Below are 19,801 nucleotides of genomic sequence, written 5' to 3'. Positions count from 1 at the left end.
TTTTTTTTTTTTTTTTTTAAATGCTAGAAAGGGGATGCTTACTCTCTTAAACTCTCTCACCCTCTCATGTTCTTGATGGGGGAAGAATCTATTTTGATTTTTTTTTTAAACAGCCCATTTAATATACCCCTGAAAAATGTAAGCAAGGTTTTGTTTTCGTAATTAAATCGAGCCTATGAGGAAAATTTCCTTTACGTATCAGACAGGAAGGTACGACTTCTGGTGGGTTGGTGTGTTTGTTTTTTCCCTGTATATATTTGCATTTTTAAAGTTTACTCCCTTGGCCCAGCCACCAATTCAGTCATATTCAGCATCTGAAAGATTTGTTGCATTGAGGTGAACAGTGCTTGGTTAAGAGCTCCTGCCGGAGTGCAGTTCATGGCAGTTTGTTTGGAAAGAATTCTGCAGGAAAGAAATTTACAGCCATTCCAGCGCAACGGAAACATCTTTGGAATGTGAGTGCAAATGTTCGAGCTAGATAGCCTGGGCGACAAGCCTCTGAGTGCTGTGTCTCTGGTGTAAAGCTCTCAGTTCCTGCAGAAGAGCGTGTTCCTGTGGGTCTGGTTTCTGAGGGTCAAGGCGGAGGTCATTAGAGTTTTGGGGAGAAGAAAGTTGACAACATCCTTCCTTTCTGCAGATGGTCATGGCAGAGGTCTCTGTTTTCGCTGGGCCCCTTTTTCTGGTCATTGAGAAAATAGGCTTCCTCGCCCCTGTATCCTTGCTTACTAATAGGAATTGGCGTGATTCCTCACAGACACAAAGATTTCCTCTGCTGAGTAAGCGTGAGGCCCCTTAACTTGTGAAAGCATCATCCAGACCGTGTGAGTCTGTCTGTGTATGTGCAGAACACAGACCCTCCTTTCTCCGTTTGTGGGAAATACTTCCCTCGGGTGAAACTGAAGTTAATTTTTTTTTTTTTTTTCAAACAAGGTGAGAAGTGGAAAGGGGCAGAGGGTGGAAGAGAAGTAGATGGATTGGCATGTGATGGCTGAATTTTTGGGCCTTGGGAGGTTCATTTTGAGGCATTAATGTCCAGGAAAATTCTTTTGTATATAGCACTATGACTGCATATGCTTTTCTTAAAAGCCTTCATAATGTAGCCGTGGAGTGTGGAGATTCCTTCATTCTTAATTTGTGCTTCTTGGTTGTGAGTCTTGCAAGAGTCTGCTATCTCTGTGCTTAGCGTGGTCGCAGCAATCTCCATAAACAGTGTGATTACTTAGAGATAAATAAAAGTGAAATTTTGGAAATTCGCTGATAGAGGGAAATAGGGACTGAAGATGAAAAATGTACAGAGTATGAATTTCTGCTTTCTGTGAAATTTGAGAATAGAACAGACCATAGTGTGTCTTCTAGTGAATTAGTTTCTCTTGTGCTGTATTGTTGTTTGAATCCCTGTCTGCAACACCAGCTATGCAAACCAAAGAGAAAGGCAAAATCTCAGTATCTTGGGCTTCAAGGCTAAATAGCAGATCACAGCTGAAATGATTCCCTACTGTGTGACAAGGTGAGTGACTCGTGGAGGGGAGGCTTTTGTTTTCTTCTGTTTACTACATGATTGAGATACGGAATAGGAAACCTTTAGATGGTGTGCCCTAAGGAGCTCCAAAAGCTACTTTATCATATTATAACAGTGTATCCTATGGACTTAAAGGGGTGAGCAGTGCTATATGGAAACATGCTTCTTCCAGTCCCAATAGCCTTTTGTTTGGTGTAGAGACAGAGTGGTGGTAAGCAACAGGTAGTACAGCGCTGTCCTGGAGGAATACATTATTATTGTGAGATGTGTATTGTTTCAGAAATATATCAAGTTAAAAAATAGATACATATTTTAGATTTATCTTAAGGATTTAACACTAATACTAATGGACATATGGCGCTTTTTTAAATGGATATATTTTAGCAGAAGAACGAAAGCCGGCAGGTTCTTTACTAGTAATTAAGTTGTTTTCATTAAAAATAGTAATGGGATAATATTATTTCATTAATGCATTTCCACGTGACATTATCAGAAATAAACATGGTGACTTTTTGAAATTTTTAAAATGGTGTAGAAAATGAACCAATAGATAAGCAAAAGTAACCAAATGAACTTTTTTGAGTTCTTACTAAATATGACAAAGCTAATTTACATCAAATTGGGGTGCAGAAATCACACCCAGCTTAACATGTTCTTGCCAAATTGCAACCTCATATTCCTTTTAACTGGCAGAGAAAATAAAATTTATAATGGATTATCTGACAGAAACGAAAATGAGTGGGAATAAAGTTTTTTGCAAGATAGTCCAACCTTAATACTATAATAGACAATAACTAATACTTAATGGGCATCATTGCAAATGCCAGAAGGGAAAAAATGTCATTTGTTTTTGGCTTCTTTGGCTTCTTTTGCTGCTTTGAATAGAATGTTTGGTGACTTGCAAACTTTTAAATTTTGCTGAAATCTATTTTTTTTTTAACGAGATGATGACATGAAAACAAATAATTGTTATTAGTTCTCCCCTCAAATGGAAGTTTAGTGTTTATTATCAGGAATTGTTTGTATTTTCTTTCTGGGATATAGCCCATGTCTAAAGCCATGGTTTCATTATTAGTATTTGTGTGTGTGTGTGTGTGTGTGTGTGTGTGTGTGTGTGAAAGAGAGAGAGAGAAAGCTGCCTATCTGAGACCAATCAAATTAGAATCTTGTGAGCTGGGCCTGTGCTTTTCTGACAACTCCCCAGGTTATTCTAATGTGCAGCTAGGTTTTACCATTTCCTAGAATGTTCTGTAGAAATATACTCTGTATTAATGACTGGTGTTCAACATATGGCATTACTACTGACCTTGAAAATACTTTTAGGCTCTTTGCATTAATTTGATTATTCAAGGCATGGAAATACATTGCATGTGAACTTCATTTAAAAGGTGGTGAAAATTAGTGATATAGTGAAAATCTTGAAATCTTTATGTAGAATTCCACAACTGAGTGTCCCAGCCCATATCTTGTTTTCTCTAGTGAAGTCCAAGCCTTTAGCCTCATCCAAATTCTTTTTCTTCCTCAGCAAGTAATCAAATAGGACTTTGTTGTTACAGTTATTTGATGTTTAGATCTTAAAATGACTAATGGAATATAGGAATTAGACCTGATCTAGGAGATTGTTGTTAATTTCCATAAACTTGGAGACCAGGGAGGAAACGGATTTTCTTTATATGTGACTTAGTTTGCCCATAGGTTGCTCATTTTTGGTTCATCGAAATTAAGCATGTAGTTGATTCCAAAATGAATTTCACATTTCAGCATTGATTTTTTTGTCTTATTATTTTTACTTTTTATTCAATAGGTATTACAAACAACTTAATTCTAAAACTTTTGGCTTCTTTCAGTTTTTCTTAAGTCAAAATAGGATGTAAGCGAAAACAGCACAAAATTATTTTGTTTATTACGAAATTGGCAATTTAGGCCTTACGCAAGCAGAAATACACATCACTTTTTAATTTGCTGCGATGCCTAAGTGTTTATTCTGAGTGTTCAGCACATCCCTCGAGGTCTTATGCATCCTTCCTGGGGAGCTCTCCTTTGCAGGGCCTTAGCACCTTTTAAATTTGCCATCATTTTTATGTGTTTGTTGCATGCTGATTTCCACAGGATTCTGTAAACTCCTGGAGGGCAGGGACCATATCTGCTTTATCTTGCATGTGTACCATGTGCCTAGCAGGGCAAAAATTGCAATGACCTAGTGTTTCTTTCCTCAGCATCACTTTTGGAAGCCATTTTGAGGGAGTAAAGTCTGAATAGCAATGTACACGAACCATATTGTGAGCATCTTTTTCATGCCTACGAAAACCAGAAAACTGCCCTCTCCCAAAAAAAAGTCCTTTGGAAGCTCCTCCTTCTAACATGCTGTGCAGGCTCTGGAAGGACACCAAAGTCATACCGTGGAGAGACACCCACTCTGACTTTTGGGGGGTTGAGTCGTCTCACTCACCTGGTGGCTTCACCATTCTAGGCCTGTATATCTGGAAAGAGCTGAACGAGGGAATTAGAGATGGTCTGTGGTTCTGGCAGAGGTGTTGTTGGAACCAAAGGTCAGCATCCTGGTCCGAACATTGAAATGTAGCAGTGTGAACAGTAGGACAGGATATTTTAAATTGTGACCGTTTCAGACATCACAGGGCCTGAGTTTGCAGTCTATATGTCATCGCAGCTGTGTCCCCGAGCGGTATTTTTCGGGCAGCAGCTCATTCATTTTGGGGGATTGCTATGGGTATACCCTTCTTTCAAAAGTCAGCCAGTACTTATCAAAGAGGAGAATGGGTCCATTCTTTCATTGCATTGGTTAAGAAATATTCATTGACCCTGTAGTGATGTGTTAGATACTCAGGAGAAAAACAAAGCGATCTTGTATACCTTCCCTTTATCCCCACCAGCAGCTTCCTGGTTACTAACAGGAAAAAATCGAGCTCTATTTATTTATTTTATTTTAACCTTATGTAGCATAAATTTTGAGCATCCGGAACAGTTGAAAAAATAATAAAATGAATGCTGCATACCTATTTAGGTTAAACAGTTGTTTGTATTTGTTATACAGTATTTGTGTGTGTGTGTGTATAATATGTATAAGAATACATATTTTCAGTGAACCAACCTTTTAAGTTGCATATGTAATAAGAATGCACCCGTAGATTTTCAGTATGTATCTCTTAAAATCAGACATTTGCCTGACATACTATTATTATCCCTGAAGAAATTGACAATAGTTTCTTAATCTCAATCCATATTCAGGCTTCTTCAGTTGTCTTCATGCAAATGTCTTCAGTAGCTTTTTAAAAAAAGGCTACGAAAATGCCATTTACGCATGGCATTTGATTCCTATATCTCTTTATAATTTCTGTAAACTAGAGCTGTTCCTCCATTTTTATTCTTTTTTAAATTGTATAATTTATTTTTTAGAGATGGGGTATCGCTGTGTTGCCAAGGCTGGACTCAAGCTTCTGGGCTTAAGGGATTTTCCCGAGTAATTTTTTTGTTGATTTGTTTGAATGGTAGTGACTTTAAAGAGACCAGGCCGACTGTCCTATAAAACATTCCCCTTTCTAGAATTAATAGATTTCCTTTCTTTGTGGTGCTGTTTAATTTTGTTCATCACTTGTTTTGCCTACAAATTTAAAATTAGGTCTGAAGGTTTATGCAGGTTCAGGTTAAACATTTTTGGCTGGAATACTTCATTGAGGGTGCTGTGTGCGTCAAATTACATTCCAACAGAATATTGAGCTATGCCGCTGTTGGTAATGCTAACTTCAATCACTTGGCAAAAGTGGTGACCACTGGATTGTTCCATTGTAAAGGAACCTTTCCCCATCTGCGATTAACAAATAATCTTTGTATTGATACTTTAGCAATGGACAGATACCCCCTTTTCCCAACAACTTTTGACCTAATGGTTTTAGCACACCTTGATGACCCTTGCCTGAATCATTTACTTCAACTGAGGACTTCAAACTGGTGATTCTTTTAAAATTCCGTCATTCCTTCCACATTTATAGCTAGTGTTCTTCTATAAAGAGGCAGTTTCTTTCATCATTCATTTTAACACTGTCAGTTTCATGTTTCATATTTTATATAAGTGTCATAACAATTATTGTTTTTAATATGTTTCCTTACCTGGAGGATGTTGGAATCATTAAAGTATTCTTGAAATCTCTTAAGGTATATTGAGAAGAAAAGTAGTTATGGCTCAGGCTGATGGTCAGAGAGGCTTTAATTGTAAGAGGAGGGAGGTAATTACAGGCATGTTTCCTTGTAAACTAAAGTTCAGTATTCCTTTGGTGAAATTTGGAACCTTGCAACAACCTCTGTGCCCCTAGCTGTGTTTCTCCGATTCTCATATTGCCACTCTATAATTGCTTGTAAACATCTCACAGGGTTGATCATCAGTAGCTGACTGGCCGACTCGAAGGGGTTCCTGTGATGCTCTGTGAAGCTGCGCTATCAGGGATCAGCTGATAATCCCTGCCTCAGTCCTTTCACAACCCAGACATGGTTGATAGTGAATGTCAAAATGAGTGAATTTCTAAAAGATAGTTTGGGCTTAATCTAACTAGTATTAGGTACTGATATAAATCTCTGAGTTGGTTATTATTATCGTCCCTTAATAATTAAGAAAGGGGTGCTCAGAGAAGTAAAGCAAGTAGACCTCAAATCATTTGCTTCAAGTAAGTTTCAGAGCCAGACTCTGAACTCTAAGATGTTTTGTTTTAAAGCCAGTGCTTTCCAACTTGGGTTCCCTGCTACTTAAGCCCATGATGGAGTTTTTAGGCTCAGAAGTCCATATTAGTTCTCATCTAGGAAACCCTGTCTGGTCAATTCCAAGCCCACTGGAGGATCTGGGCCTGGACACAGTGCCTACAACAGAGTAGCTGCACTCAGCTCTGTTCAGGGTTAGCTAGAACTCTGAACAGTCGGTAGGGAAAGGCATGGCGGAGGGCAGATTGCATCGTTCCTGACTGCCCAGCCTTAAGGGGGGGAAAAAAGATTATATGAATAATCTATTCAGTAACATCCTCAGAATTAGCATGTGCAATTTCCTTAAAACCAATGAGGATTTCCTGTGAAAAGGCTGGGGTGGAATATGCCAATTCACATTTTAGCAACAGCATGAACACTTTCTTAAAAAATGTATAGATTATGTTTTGGCTTTGCTTTTTGTGCAATGTAGGCAGAATATGGTTTGCTATTATATAAATTTGGATTCATTATAGATCACATTATTGTTCCAAAAACACAAGAGCTACATACAATGAGATTCTAAAACAATACCTTTAGCAAGTTCTTAAATATGACCCAATAATTTTTTGATTATGGCATTTAGCCCTCAAGTAAAATATATGAAACAACAGAATATGTGCTAGGAGCATAGGCAAGTTTTATACAACAGTTCAGGCAGTTAGTGCATAAAAAGCCATTGTAATTGCTTTGAGATGATTTATGAGACACCAAAGAAATGGACTCCTAGTATCCAAATTGAAATTTCACCAGGATTGTGGGATTAACTTCCCCTTTCTTATGAAAACCATTAAGTGTTTTTTAAATAGCTTCTAACAATTAGGACTACAGTTCTTCATCTTTATATTTCTGATAGGTGTAAAGACAAAGGGGAAAGTCAGTTAATGACGGAAGAAATAATTGATTTAATGCTGAGGTGTATCTGATATAATTTAATGTTGAAACATATCTACATATCATGTAGATATCAGTGTCACTCTGTAGTATCCTTCTGTAAGAAAGGCAGTATACTCAAAATTCAACATCAAGACAGTGTTTCAATGTGAAATGACAGAAATATTTCTTTATTGAAGGTCATGCTTGATATAGGAACTGAAACTCTTTAAAACTGAACCCTCAAATTAAAATATTGGCAACACTGAAAGATAGCAACAGAAGCCTGTAATCTGAATTGACGGACTTATTAAGGACTTCAGAAAAAAAGACTTTAGAAAAGAAGCATATATTGTTGAGTCTGCTGCCGTGCCTGATAGTGATAACCTGCTTAGAATTGAAGCACCTCATTCTTTGAAAAATTGTTTGCGCGCTTTGGATATTGACGTGGGTTTGTTTACATGTGCTTTCACTAACAGATCACCTGAATTTCCTAAAGCATGGACTTTTCGTGTTCAGTGTGTTGTTTTTTAATCTCATAGAAGTAGTTTCATGGGGAGGAGAAAACCGAAACCGGCAAGAATACTTCTTTGCATTTGCCTTAGCATTTCCAATACGCAAATGTTGCTTTTTTCATAGTATGGCACTTACTTCCGTTAGACATTTCTTGTACTTAACAAAGGGCAAAGTCACATTTTGGTGGGAGAGCGACTTTCGCCCGGCACTTCACCAGATCTCGTTGAATAGAATATATTATCACTGTTAACATTCTTAGGTTTCTTAATGAAACCTACATATCCTTTATTTCCATTTTCCTCTCCTTTCAGAAGACATCTTCCGGTGAACAATTTCTATGACTTAAATACCAGATATATGTTATTTTCAAGCTACCTCAAAGCCATATTTTTGTGCATTTGCGACAATAACAATTCCATGCTTTGGAATAATTACGTAGGAGTATCATTGAGGTTTTTAGGCAGTACCCACCCTCTAGAGTTCTATACGTGGGGGGTTTCTGTGTGTTGGGGTTTTACTGTGCAAGCACACAGAATATTCTGAGCTCATTTGTACCGTGATAATGAACAGCAGGGCACTGAATCTTTTCAGTTTTATTGGCATTGTATACAGTAAGTTATTAAATTTCATCTCTGTAATACACCTGCAGTAAAATAACAAAACATTGGTGCACTTAAAGAACATGTGTGTGTGGTACAATGCCCTCCCCATCATTTCAGACCCCTGCAAACAGCTGCTTACATATTTCAAGATCCATTGTATATATTCCCTCGAGCCCACCTCTAATAATCGAGACACATCTGCCATTGCAGTATTATAGGCATATGTAGTTTTATTGAAAACTATACCTGTAAAAAAATTAAATAACTCCCGCCTCAATTAAATTGGCAAGCTACCTTTTGCAAAGATCATGTTGCAGACCTCTTGAGACCCAAGTGAGTTCATTTTATTCTTATATTACAAATCACTAAACATGTTATTTTTATTTAGCTGAGTAGCTAACTTTCCTCATACTTTGATGGTAAGTTATTTTCATCCGTTCTCACTTTTGTTTTCCTCATCTTTACATATTAACATCTTTACATCTTTACATCTTTACATCTTTACATATTAAAAAAATTCTGCAAATTGCATGAAGCAAACATTTTGAGAATCTGACCAGAATAAAATCAAAGGGAAAGGACCCTAACATGCAGCTTTAACTTTGAAGTGATTATTAAATAAATACATACAAAGGTTACAAAATTGGGATCAAATTTATAACTCATGTTGTGGCTTGTGATTTTTACAAGCTTCTTTGAGATCCATTTGATCATCATAATGGTAGAATAGGAAGTAATATGAAGAGGAAACGAGTTAGTAGGCCATACAAAGCATATGCAGATGGATTCCTATTGGATTAAATACCTTAACACTTACTCTTAAAAAAAGATAGATATGAGATCTCACTCTGTCACCCAGGCTGGAGTGCAGTGGTGCAGTCATAGCTCACTGCAACCTTGAACTCCTGGGCTCAAGCGATCCTCCCTCCTCAGCGTAGCTAGGACTGCAGGCATATACCACCATGCCTGGCTAACTTTTTTATTTTTTGTAGAGACAGGGTCTCGTGTTGTTGTCCAGGCTGTCTCAAATTCCTGACTTCAAGCCGTCCTTCTACCTAGACTTTCCAAAATGCTGTGATTATAGGCATGAGTCACTGCACCCAGCCAACATTCTTAATACTTGTTGAAGATTGGGTCCGTAATAGATGTCTGCAAAATAGTTTTTTATCCAAAGAAGGAATAAGAGTAAAATATTTAGCGATATAAAAATGTGAGCATAAACTTATTTTAAGTTATGTAAGGTATCTGTATAGGTCTTCATGTGAGTTAATCATGCCAATATATAGTGATTTAATGAAGAAGAATTTTTTTTTACATTTGTTTTATATTTTCATAGAAAAAATCCAAAAACACAAGTTGCCCACTATATGGGAAACATATATGTATGTATATCATATATGTCAGTATATGTCTGAATTACATGTCTGTATATATGAAATACACACACACTGTTATAAGACAATAAGCAGGTTCCTTATCCATAGTTTCTTAGTGAAAAAAAAAAAAAACCCAAAACAACATTTTGTGCTATTGAAATAAACTGTGTATTACTGGACCGAGGGAGTGGTTAGAGGTGAATGCTGTTGCCACAGTGAACATAGAGTCAGAGAAAAGATTCTCTGTTGAAAATCAGAAAGTAGATGATTTCATAGGATCAAGTCACAGATAAATATGAGGTGATGACTGCTATAGAGAAGGTAGAAAATCAAGCAGTGATATTCTTTTTTTTTTTTTTTTTTTTTTTTGTGGTGTTTGCTGGGGATTGGGTCTCTCAGTGTTTCCAGGTGGGGGCTCAACTCTGGCTGAATCAGTCCTCCACCTCAGCCCTCTTGAGTAGCTGGGACTGTAGGTACGTACCACCATGCCTGGCTTGTAGTAGCAGTATTGACAACCAGTCAGGATAGAAAATAGTTACATGTTTAAATAAAGAATTTCCTTTTTTGGGCCGGGCACGGTCACTCACGCCTGTATTCCCAGCACTTTGGGAGGCCGAGGCAGGTGGATCACTTGAGGTCAGGAGTTCGAGACCAGCCTGACCAACATGGTGAATCCCTGTCTCTACTAAAAATACAAAAAGTTAGCTAGGTGTGGTTGTGCGTGCCTGTAATCCCAGCTACTTAGGAGGCTGAGGCACAAGAATTGCTTGAATCGGGAGGTGGAGGTTGCAGTGAGCCCAGATCACACCACTGCACTGCAGCCTGGGTGACAGAGCGAGACTTCATCTCAAAAAAAAAAAAAAAAAAAAAATTAAGACAGAGTCTCACTCTGTCACCCAGGCTGAAGTGCAGTGGCACGATCTCTGCTCACTGCAACCTCTGCCTCCTGGATTCTAGTGATGCTCCTATTTCAGCCTCCCGAGTAGCTGGGATTACAATCATGCACCACCAGACCTGGCTAATGTTTTTTGTATTTTTGTAGAGACGGGGTTTCACCATGTTGGCCAGGCTGATCTCAAACTCCTGACCTCAAGTGATCCACCCGCCTTGGCCTCCCATAGTGCTGGGATTACAGGCGTGAGCTGCTGCGCCTGGCAGAATGTTCTTTTTTTGATAGGAATGTTGATTAAAGTCAGCGAGTGGTCGTTTCATTCCACTTGGACTTACCTAGGCCCAGGAGACTCTGCTCACTCTGTGTTCTCCCAGGGTATTTTGTGCCCCACTCCTGGTTCACAGAGATGCCAGGTTTCATGGAATGGAGGACTGAGTCCTAAAGAGGGTTGTTGCTTACAACTAAAATATCAAACCCTAAGGGAATCAGAATTTAAAGTCTTAGAAGGGTTTCAGCTTTCTCATATAGAAAAATATTGAAAATTTAAAAAATATATATTACGAATTGTAAACAAACTTTTTGATGAAAACTCATGAAAGTTGGGGAATACACCTAAACTTGGTCCCTGCCACTGCTTTGAAGTCCCATCAGCTGAACTTTGTTCCCTGGGATGTGGTTCCCTCCTGTGGAAATATATATTGTCTATTACATTTGAACTGTGAAGTCTGTTTGTCACGCTGAGCTCAGCAACTCAGAACTGTCATGTGTAGAGTGACTGGTACAACACAACATCAGTGGTGGTAAAAGATTTGTATGGACAATGACGTGGCAAAGAAGAATGTCAACAGCTGCTACTGCTATGACATCGTCCCTCAAGGAGTCTTGCTGCATCTCTGCCATGTAACTGTCTCAGCCAAAGGAAGGCACTAACGTGAACTTCTTCCCGAGAATACTACTCACAACTAGTGACCACGTAAGACTTGCTTGAGTCTTTTCTGAGGGTGCAAGTCCTGGATGCCATTTGTCACTGGAAAGAACATTTAAGTTTGGGGTTTTTTGTATAGGGGGAGGGATTATTCTTTGATTTATTTCAGGAGAACTTGTCCTCAATTTCCTTTTGCAGGTAATACACACACCCTATCAGTTTTTGGACTCCAGACTGTCTCCATCCATATTTCATTATGAAGCAGGTTTTTATCTTATTATGATTTAGATAATTGTACTGGCCTCTAAAATTTTATAATGTACCTTTCAGAAGCTCATAGATGCCAAGATCAGAGGCTCCTATGGAATTCCATCTAATATATCTTCCTTTGCCAGTTGGTGCAAATAATTTTCTTTGCTCTAGATAGTTACACATATAGCTCTAGAAATAAAATGCAGTTATCCTAAATCAGCTCTATAGAGCCTTAACCAGCAATCAGACCATTTAGAACATTCAGCAGTAACACATTCTACCAAACTCTGACTCTGTGTGTTCAATAGATATTTATTAGGAAACTCACCCTGTGTCCCACTGAGGAGTCTGACATGCTCTGTAGGTAGATGGATTCAATTAATAGTATAGTAACCATGAGGCCTTAGTATTTATGACTTTTCTTTCATTTCTTTTTTCTTTTTCTTTTTTTTTTAAGAGACAAGGTCTTGCTATGTTGCCCAGGCTGGTCTTGAACTCCTGGCCACAGTGATCCTCCCACCTCGGCCTCCCGAAGTGCTGGGATTATAGGTGTGAGCCACCACGTCCAGACGTATTTATCACTTTCCAGATTCGTATTCTTATATATGTGTTTGGATTTATTTTTCAAGCAGCCAGAGTAAAAATTTGTCAACTACCAAACTGTGAGTGCGGAAAAATAGATAATTCACCTTTGGTATTGTGCTTTTGAATTTGAATTCCACTGCTTGGATTTCAATCCGTCAGGATTAGTTCTTCCATCTGTGTCCCTTGGTGTGGTGACTGACTCTGAGCCACCATCTGAGACTGCTCGGTCTCCTTCATCTCCAAATGTCCTCAGTTTCCAGATCTCATCAATTCTGCTTGCAAGATACCAGTACATCTGCTGCTGCCTTCTAGAACCCCAGTTACCACCACGGCTGCCTGTGCTGCTCTGAATCCTCTACCTACCTTCTCCCTCACATGCCTCCTGCTCACTGCTGCTGGAGTGACAGTCTCCACAAAACATTGTTCCTTGGCTTTGGGGGCCTGTCCTTAGCATGGTGGTAGCCTGGCCCGTGTTTCTGCCTCCAGCCTCGGCCTTCGTACTCACCATTCACATCTCATGTTCCAGCCCTGCTGAGCTGTTTGCAGTTCCCTCAAGAATTCTTTCACGGTTCTCTCTGTCTTTACAAGGACCTGAAATACCTTTGCCCTGCCTCCCCTTCTCCTTGCCTTACATCTGCTCTACCAGCTAACTCTCCTGCTTTGTTCAAGATTCAGGGAACCTGGATGTTATAACCAGGGCAGAACGAGCTGTCTCTCCTCTGTGCTCAGGAAGCCTCTTCTCTTTCCTCACAGTCATCACACTGTCTACAGCCAGAGAGGGGCAAGGGTTAGGAGCGAGGGCTAGGCTTGTCATCTCTACTGCAGTGTCTAAGAGGGGCACTCAGGAAGTGCTTGTTCCAGAGTCACAGGATGGGTGAGTGAATGAATGAATTAGCAATAGTAACAAATTGTATGTGAGCGTGTAACTTACTTTATTTAAATACTTCCATGCAAATTTCTTGACTTAAATTAACCATGCCCGTGACCCCTGAGGCTGAAATTATTTTTAATTCAGTTTTATTGATAAAGAAACTGAGATTTAGAGAGGTTTTTTTCACTCTTAAGGCAGAGATGGGACTGGGGAACAGACTCCTTTGGTTCCAGATTTGCCGTTTTCTGTCACTTCTTTATCCCTGGATAAAGTTGTTGTAGGTTTGTGTCATAGCAAATAGCCCACAGAGTCTTCTCATTCATTATTAGCTCTCTATTCATTATTAACTTAGGGATCGTTCATGGAGGCACTTACCTAGTTACCAGGCTGGGACCTCTGTCTGCCAATAAGAAAAAATGCGCATTTCTAAAGAGGATATGAAGAATCTAGCAATCTGTATATCAGGAGCATTGTCTTTACATAGCCCCAAAAGAATATTTTGAATGTTTCCTGTAAGTAAATACCAATTGCAATAGCATGGTGCATACCACCCATGCTATCTATTGTCCATCAGTGGTACCTTTACTCTCTGGTTGTGGTGAAAGGGACCACGGTCCTCCTGGAAATTTCTGGTGCTGAAGCTCAGGGGAGAAGTACAACACCAGCCACATCTCATCCCCCAAGTTTCATTCTCCTTCACTCTCCCTGGTACATCTTGGCAGAGGATGGGGAGAACTGGGAAGAAGTGGATACATTGAGTAGATCATGTTTTTCCTCTTCCTGTTTCCTTCTTGTGATTTTAATTTTGTAACCTTGTTGTAGGACATAAAAAATGAATGATGACAGTGGACTTAGCATTTATTTATAACACTGAAATCCTTAAAGATAGAACGTTAGAGTCAGAAAGGACCTAGACATCATCTGGCACCCAGTGCTGTTTTGTAGCAAGTGGAAAACTTGCTCAGAGATGTTGAGGTTGGTCGTCATCACACAGCAAGCAGACCTTGCTCAGACACAGCCACACAATACAAGTAAAATTCCTACCCTGTAACATGGAAGTTTTCCTTTGATGTTTTTGTACCCGCTTTCTTCCAAAGAGCAAAAGGTCACCTAGACCATGAAGTTATAGGCAGTAGTAGCCGGAAACACATCCTGAGGAAATTTCTAGACGATTGTCCCTTTGTTAAGCTACCATTGAATCATACTGTCACAGAGCCAGAGGGTGTCGTTTGCTTGTAAATACTGAGTTTTTGAAATGTCACTGTAACATTGGAAAAATGTTGTCTCTGAAGGTTGCCAAAGTGACAGAATCTCGACGTTGTAAATACCAGCCAACACAAGTGCTCATAAATGACAGGAATAAAATATACTTGACTAAATCCATAATAATCACTGATAACACTGTTTACCCTCAGTGACCAGGAGCTGTAAACTTGGATAAAAAGCACATGCGTACAGATATCATTAATATGTCTGAGCCTCTAGCCATTCCAGAATATTTTGATGGAAAAGCTCCCTAAATATGTAAAAGCTTTGCAATAACTAAGAAGCGAGTGTGTAAGATAGGGTGTCAGTCGTCCCCGATGAAACTAGAGAGAGCCTTGACTATATTCAGCCCCCAGAGGACTGATAAGGCCTCCCTTGTTCTGATTAGACGCAAACTCTGAGCCAGGCTAGTAGGGCAGGCAATGCTATATTTTCAGTAGATGTGATTCTCAGAAGGCCCATTTGCCAGAAGCATGAGCCCACACCTATATCATGTTCCATGGAGAAAATGTGGAATGAACTTAGAGATTAAAAACTTTGGAGCTGTGAATGGGAGGATTCCATGAACTACACTTTGACTTTCAAAGGATGGATGGATGGTCAGACCTTTCCACAGTCCTAATACTCTATAGCCCAGGCTTTTTGTTAATAATAACTTCCTCCTCTGTAGAAATGATCATCTCCCTGTTTTTTCTGTTCTAGTGTAAAAATGTTGCCTTTGTGTATCTGAGTCTTTAAGAGGAAATGGACACATTGGCAAACCAGTGCCTCCTTTGGCTCTGTGATGTGGCTGCTGTTACTACTCAACTGAAGCACCTGTTATATTCCAGTCTTCCCAGAAATGCTCATGAACAGTGGAGACTCAGTGACAGAGGGTTGAGCCCTCCTGGTTTTTCAGCTGGTGAAAGAGAAATCCTGATGGTTAAGGAGATAGCAGAGTAGCCTAGCGCTCCGGGAGCTGCTCTTACCTCTGCTATGAAGCTGTGCATGGGGAAGAGTAGGGCTGCTTGGAATGACCTCCTTACCTTTCATATATTGAAACGTGTTTCTTGTTCCTTGACGTGCTCCTGTATTGTTTGAATTTTATTGTATTTTTTTGTGGTAATTGTTTTCTTAATTAAAAATAAACGGTTGTAGTCAATATTAGAACTAGTACTTGATGAGATTTGGGGAAAACTACAAAACTATAGATTGTAAATTGGCATTTGACCAAGAAATTATGATGGTGCTCCTTGGATTTTTATGCTTAGGAAAGAGTCCACAAGAGGGGAAAAGCTTTCATTCAGAAGATACCCATTCTAGTGTTAGCTGGAATGGTGGTAACGAATGTAAAATAGTATGAATGTCCATGGCTGTGTGATATTGGCATGTTTTGCTGTCCATGGTTCTAAGTGGATGGTATTATAGCTTTGAAAGAGTCATGGCAGAGGAGGGAACAGGTGTGTCCCAAACCCTAATGAACTCAACAGATTGGCGTGGCATTCTGGCAATGTAGCCATTCAAAGCAGCCATGGGGACTCCCTGGATGGGGACCCAGCCTGCTTCTTGGAGGTACCTGCAGGCGCTAGGAGTAGGCCTGCTGTGCTGGTTTGACTAATGTGGTGTAGGTGTTGATGTTGGAGAGTTGGTGGCCAGTCTCAGGCTCTGTTCTGGCACTGCTCCTGCTTGTTGGTCATGAATGCAGATTGGGATTGAATGGCTTCTTACATTTCCCTTGAAGAAAGACAGCTTTGTCTTCCAGGAATGAGCTGATGGCTGCGGCCATGTGGACATTGTGCAGCGTTGGCACCCAGTAGCGATGGTCTGATTGCCTTGAAACTGTGGGAGCCTCTAGGGCCCTGAGAACTCGAGCAGGGCTGGACAAGCCTTGGAGCAGAACTTTGCTGTGAATTCTTTCTTTGACTCCCAAAAGATGAAGGACTCTTATCCCTGATATCTACCTTTCCACTTGACCTTTTTAGTCTTCAGTGGTGTTTTCAAAGTAATTTTGCCTGGGCACGGTGGCTCATGCCTGTAATCCTAGAACTTTGGGAGGCCTAGGTGGCAGATCACCTGAGGTCAGGAGTTCAAGACCAGCCTGGCCAACATGGTGAAACCCCATCTCTACTAAAAATACAAAATTAGCTGGGTGTGGTGGCTCATGCTTATAATCCTAGCTACTCGGGATGCTGAGGCAGGAGAATCACTTGAACCCGGGAGGCAGAGGCTGAAGTGAGCCAAGATCATGCCATTGCAGTCCAACCTGGGCAAAAAGAGAGAAACCGTATAACAAAGTTATTTTATAAAAGCATTTGGGGTTTTCTTTTGGGTATGGCAGGCAGATTGGCCTCTGATTTGGCATAGTGGAAGAAGAAGAGTTGAATAAAAGTAGTTGGGCCATAGAATGGCCATGGAAGGTCCCAACTAAATCAGGGTCAAGTTTAAATGTATTTGTATTTTGTTCAAATTAATCTTTATCTAAAACAGGCTGATGCTGTTTTGTCTTTGTGCTGCAGGTGGACAGCCACAAATTTGACTCTCTAGTTAACCAGTTATCCCCCCGCCACCCCTTGTTTTTCTTCCTGATTTCTCTACTTCCAATCAGCTGCTCTTTTAGAAACCAATAGAGAAGTGAGACAGGGGTGGGGCAGAGGATGAGAGAAAGGGGTAAGCGGGAGGGAGAAAGAGAGGTTGTTTTCTCATTAGTGAGTAAAATCTGTCTGGCTCAGGTAGTTCCTTAGTGAATTCAGCATTTAATGATTAGCTTAGAGGGGTATATTTGAGCTGAAGATTTTGGGAACTCACCTTTCTGCTCTATAGAACCCCCAGGTTTCTCCTTTAGTTCTACTTTCTGATTCATTCCACCCCCATCCACTGACCCCACTGCCAATATTGAGGTACTTGTGAAAGCTCAGAATCTCCAGTGTTCTCAAGGAGCTAGCCCCAAAGTGCCCCCTGGTGGCTAGAGGAGAAAAAGACAAGATGGAGGATGGGAAAAGGTCAGGTGGATAACTTTGCCAATTCTTTTCTGATAGTATTTTTGGTAACAGCATCAAATGGGTTGTCTTCTTTCAGTATTAGTGTGAACCAGCTCTGAACAGGTTAGCGTATCAATGTATTTCCCTTTTTGGGTCATTTTGCTGCAGGGATTTCTTTCCCTATGCCAGTTTTTGTTGGTCTGTTTTTTGTTTCTAGGCATATTGCATTGACCTGAGCCTTCTCACAGTACTGATGACACTGGGGGAGGGGAGAAGAGGAGTGGTTGAAGACGACACAAGTTGTCACTTCATGTGCTGGTGTGAGTAGCACAGGGAAGGGCTGTGATTTTATAGGCACACTGATTAGCCAAGCACTTGTCACCTCCACTGCTGCTCATTGGCCTACTGAGTGCGAGTGTGCCATCTAATCGACAGCTGTCTGTTGTCAGAGGGCCATCTTTTCTCCTTTTCAGTTTGACTGAACACAACAGAGACATCTGCAGAGCTCTCTGCAGCTCTGACAGGGTTGCCCTGCCTGCCAACCCTCAGACTCAGAAGGCAGCATAATGAAAGAGATCAGAAAAGGATGTTAACCCATTGACCATCTTGGGCTGAGGTGTAATGACCAAAAAGTCACTTTTTAAGGTGACTACTAGTCTTTCTTGCTAGAGGAAGACATGGGATTCTCTGTCAGAATGAGTCAGGCCAGTAGGATGTGCAATTTCTTGGTAGTGATTGCTCGTGGGGTTTCAGTTCATCTGAGCACTTGGAAGAGGATGAGAAGTTCATTTTCAAGGTAGACCCAGTGTTTCATGGTGAGGTTACACTGAAGCCTGAATCCTGGGTTACATCGTTAATGTCCAGTTTGGCTTGGGTAACGACAGTAGTGCTTGGGATGTGTGTGGTTTGGATCAAGGTTACTCTTTTCCTTTTACAGCCAAGCCCGACACTGCCCTTTTAGTGTAGGATTCCAGAATCTCTCATGCAGTAGCATGGAAGGTATGGCTAACCCTGTAGTAAGGTGGACTGCCTCTTTGGGACATTTCCCATAAACCAGAGATACCAAGGTAGACTTTGTGATGAGGAGATTATTATATAAATATCAGCTTGGGAATGTGAATGTTTAATGATTTGCCTTGTTGTAGTGCCTTCAAATGAAGCTGTATTTATGTGAGCATCTACTGGGGTTGGAACAACATGCGGACAAGCTGGCTTTGTCTGGGTCGAGTCACCTGTGTTTGCAGGATGGGGGTGCTTGCTACATTTGGAAGTGATTTAGTGGTATCCTAAATTTATTGGGAGGAAAGTACATCATTGTATTTATTTAAACCTTGGATTTAGAGAGGGACAGTATGTGGATATTGGATAAATTGCTTTTACTCGTTCTTTGCTTTGCATTGTTCTCCCCTCTGACAATTTGCAACTTAACAAACCTTCATCATTGAACCTGGGTGAAAAAGAAGACCTGAGAAGCCTTGAGTAATTTGTTTCAGACTGTTTCTACTTTAGCGTTTTACAGATGTGGGCTCATTTGTGGGATAGTATTGGAGAAAGGTAGCATCGTTAAACTGGTTGGAGAAATTTCAGGGAAGTAGATAGGAAAGACTCCTTTCCCAAGTTGTTGCTCACAGATTATGATAGATGAATTCAGCAGAATGTTCTGACCTCCAAGACTAGGTCAGATAACTGAGTTCTTGTCCTGACTTGAATCCTAAGTAGCTGTTTCTTAAAACTCTGTTTCTACCTCTGCAGAATGAAGGCTTGGCCTATATAGTGTATGAGATTCCGTCTAGCTTCAGGGTTTTGTAACTATCAGAATAGGGAATATGGAAGGAGACTATGCCCTAGTAGCCTTTAGCCATATCACAAATATTTGACATACTCCAAGAATAGCATATGCAATACAGAAACTCTTTGTGCTTAAAGGGAATAATAAATACAGAAAGCATTTGAGAAGTTCATATTTAATTTCTATTAACTTTTTTTCTCAATTTCTGTTTATTATAAGATGATAAATGCCTTCCTTTATTTTTAGTATTAAATCCAGGTGATCGGGATAGCAAGAGGATTGGGTCAGGTGAGACACATGACTCACCGGCGTGCTTATGATTCCCCTTGGAAGATGGTTTTGGGTAGCATTCTGGGAAAACTATGGATAAAGTCATACGCTTCCATATTTAATTAATTGTAAGACTTGTTTTTTCACTTTTCAACATCTCAGAAATGTATGATATGCCAGTTCAATTGGCAACTTTTTTCCCCTCTTGGTAGTAAATAGATAATGATGTTTTTGACATTCAGTGACATCTTATAGGTGATGAAATATAATTCTGAGGGCAGGAAGCAAGTTTTTTATTTTTTTATTTTATTTATTTATTTATTTATTTTTTTTTTAACTGAGGCTAAGTGATTAGGTGACTT

At 40.0% G+C, this 19,801-nt stretch overlaps 1 protein-coding gene across 15 annotated transcripts in view; it reads left to right on the top strand.

Annotated features, from left to right (window-relative positions):
* TCF4 (transcription factor 4) overlaps positions 1–19,801 on the top strand; it is a 371,585-nt gene that overhangs the window by 189,248 nt on the left and 162,536 nt on the right. Inside the window, exon 1 of one of the 15 annotated variants that reach the window (XM_017850145.1) lies at positions 309–455. The exons of the other annotated variants lie outside the window; for them this stretch is intronic. The gene's annotated coding sequence lies outside the window, so the exon portion shown is untranslated. Of the gene's footprint in view, positions 1–308; positions 456–19,801 lie in introns of those variants that run through there. 15 annotated transcript variants of the gene reach the window in all.

Source organism: Rhinopithecus bieti, unplaced genomic scaffold, assembly GCF_001698545.2.
Source record: "Rhinopithecus bieti isolate Rb0 unplaced genomic scaffold, ASM169854v2 scaffold_33303, whole genome shotgun sequence".
Taxonomy (NCBI): Eukaryota; Metazoa; Chordata; class Mammalia; order Primates; family Cercopithecidae; genus Rhinopithecus; species Rhinopithecus bieti.
The sequence above is the reverse complement of the archived record's forward strand: the minus strand, read 5'-3'. Positions and strand labels throughout refer to the sequence as shown.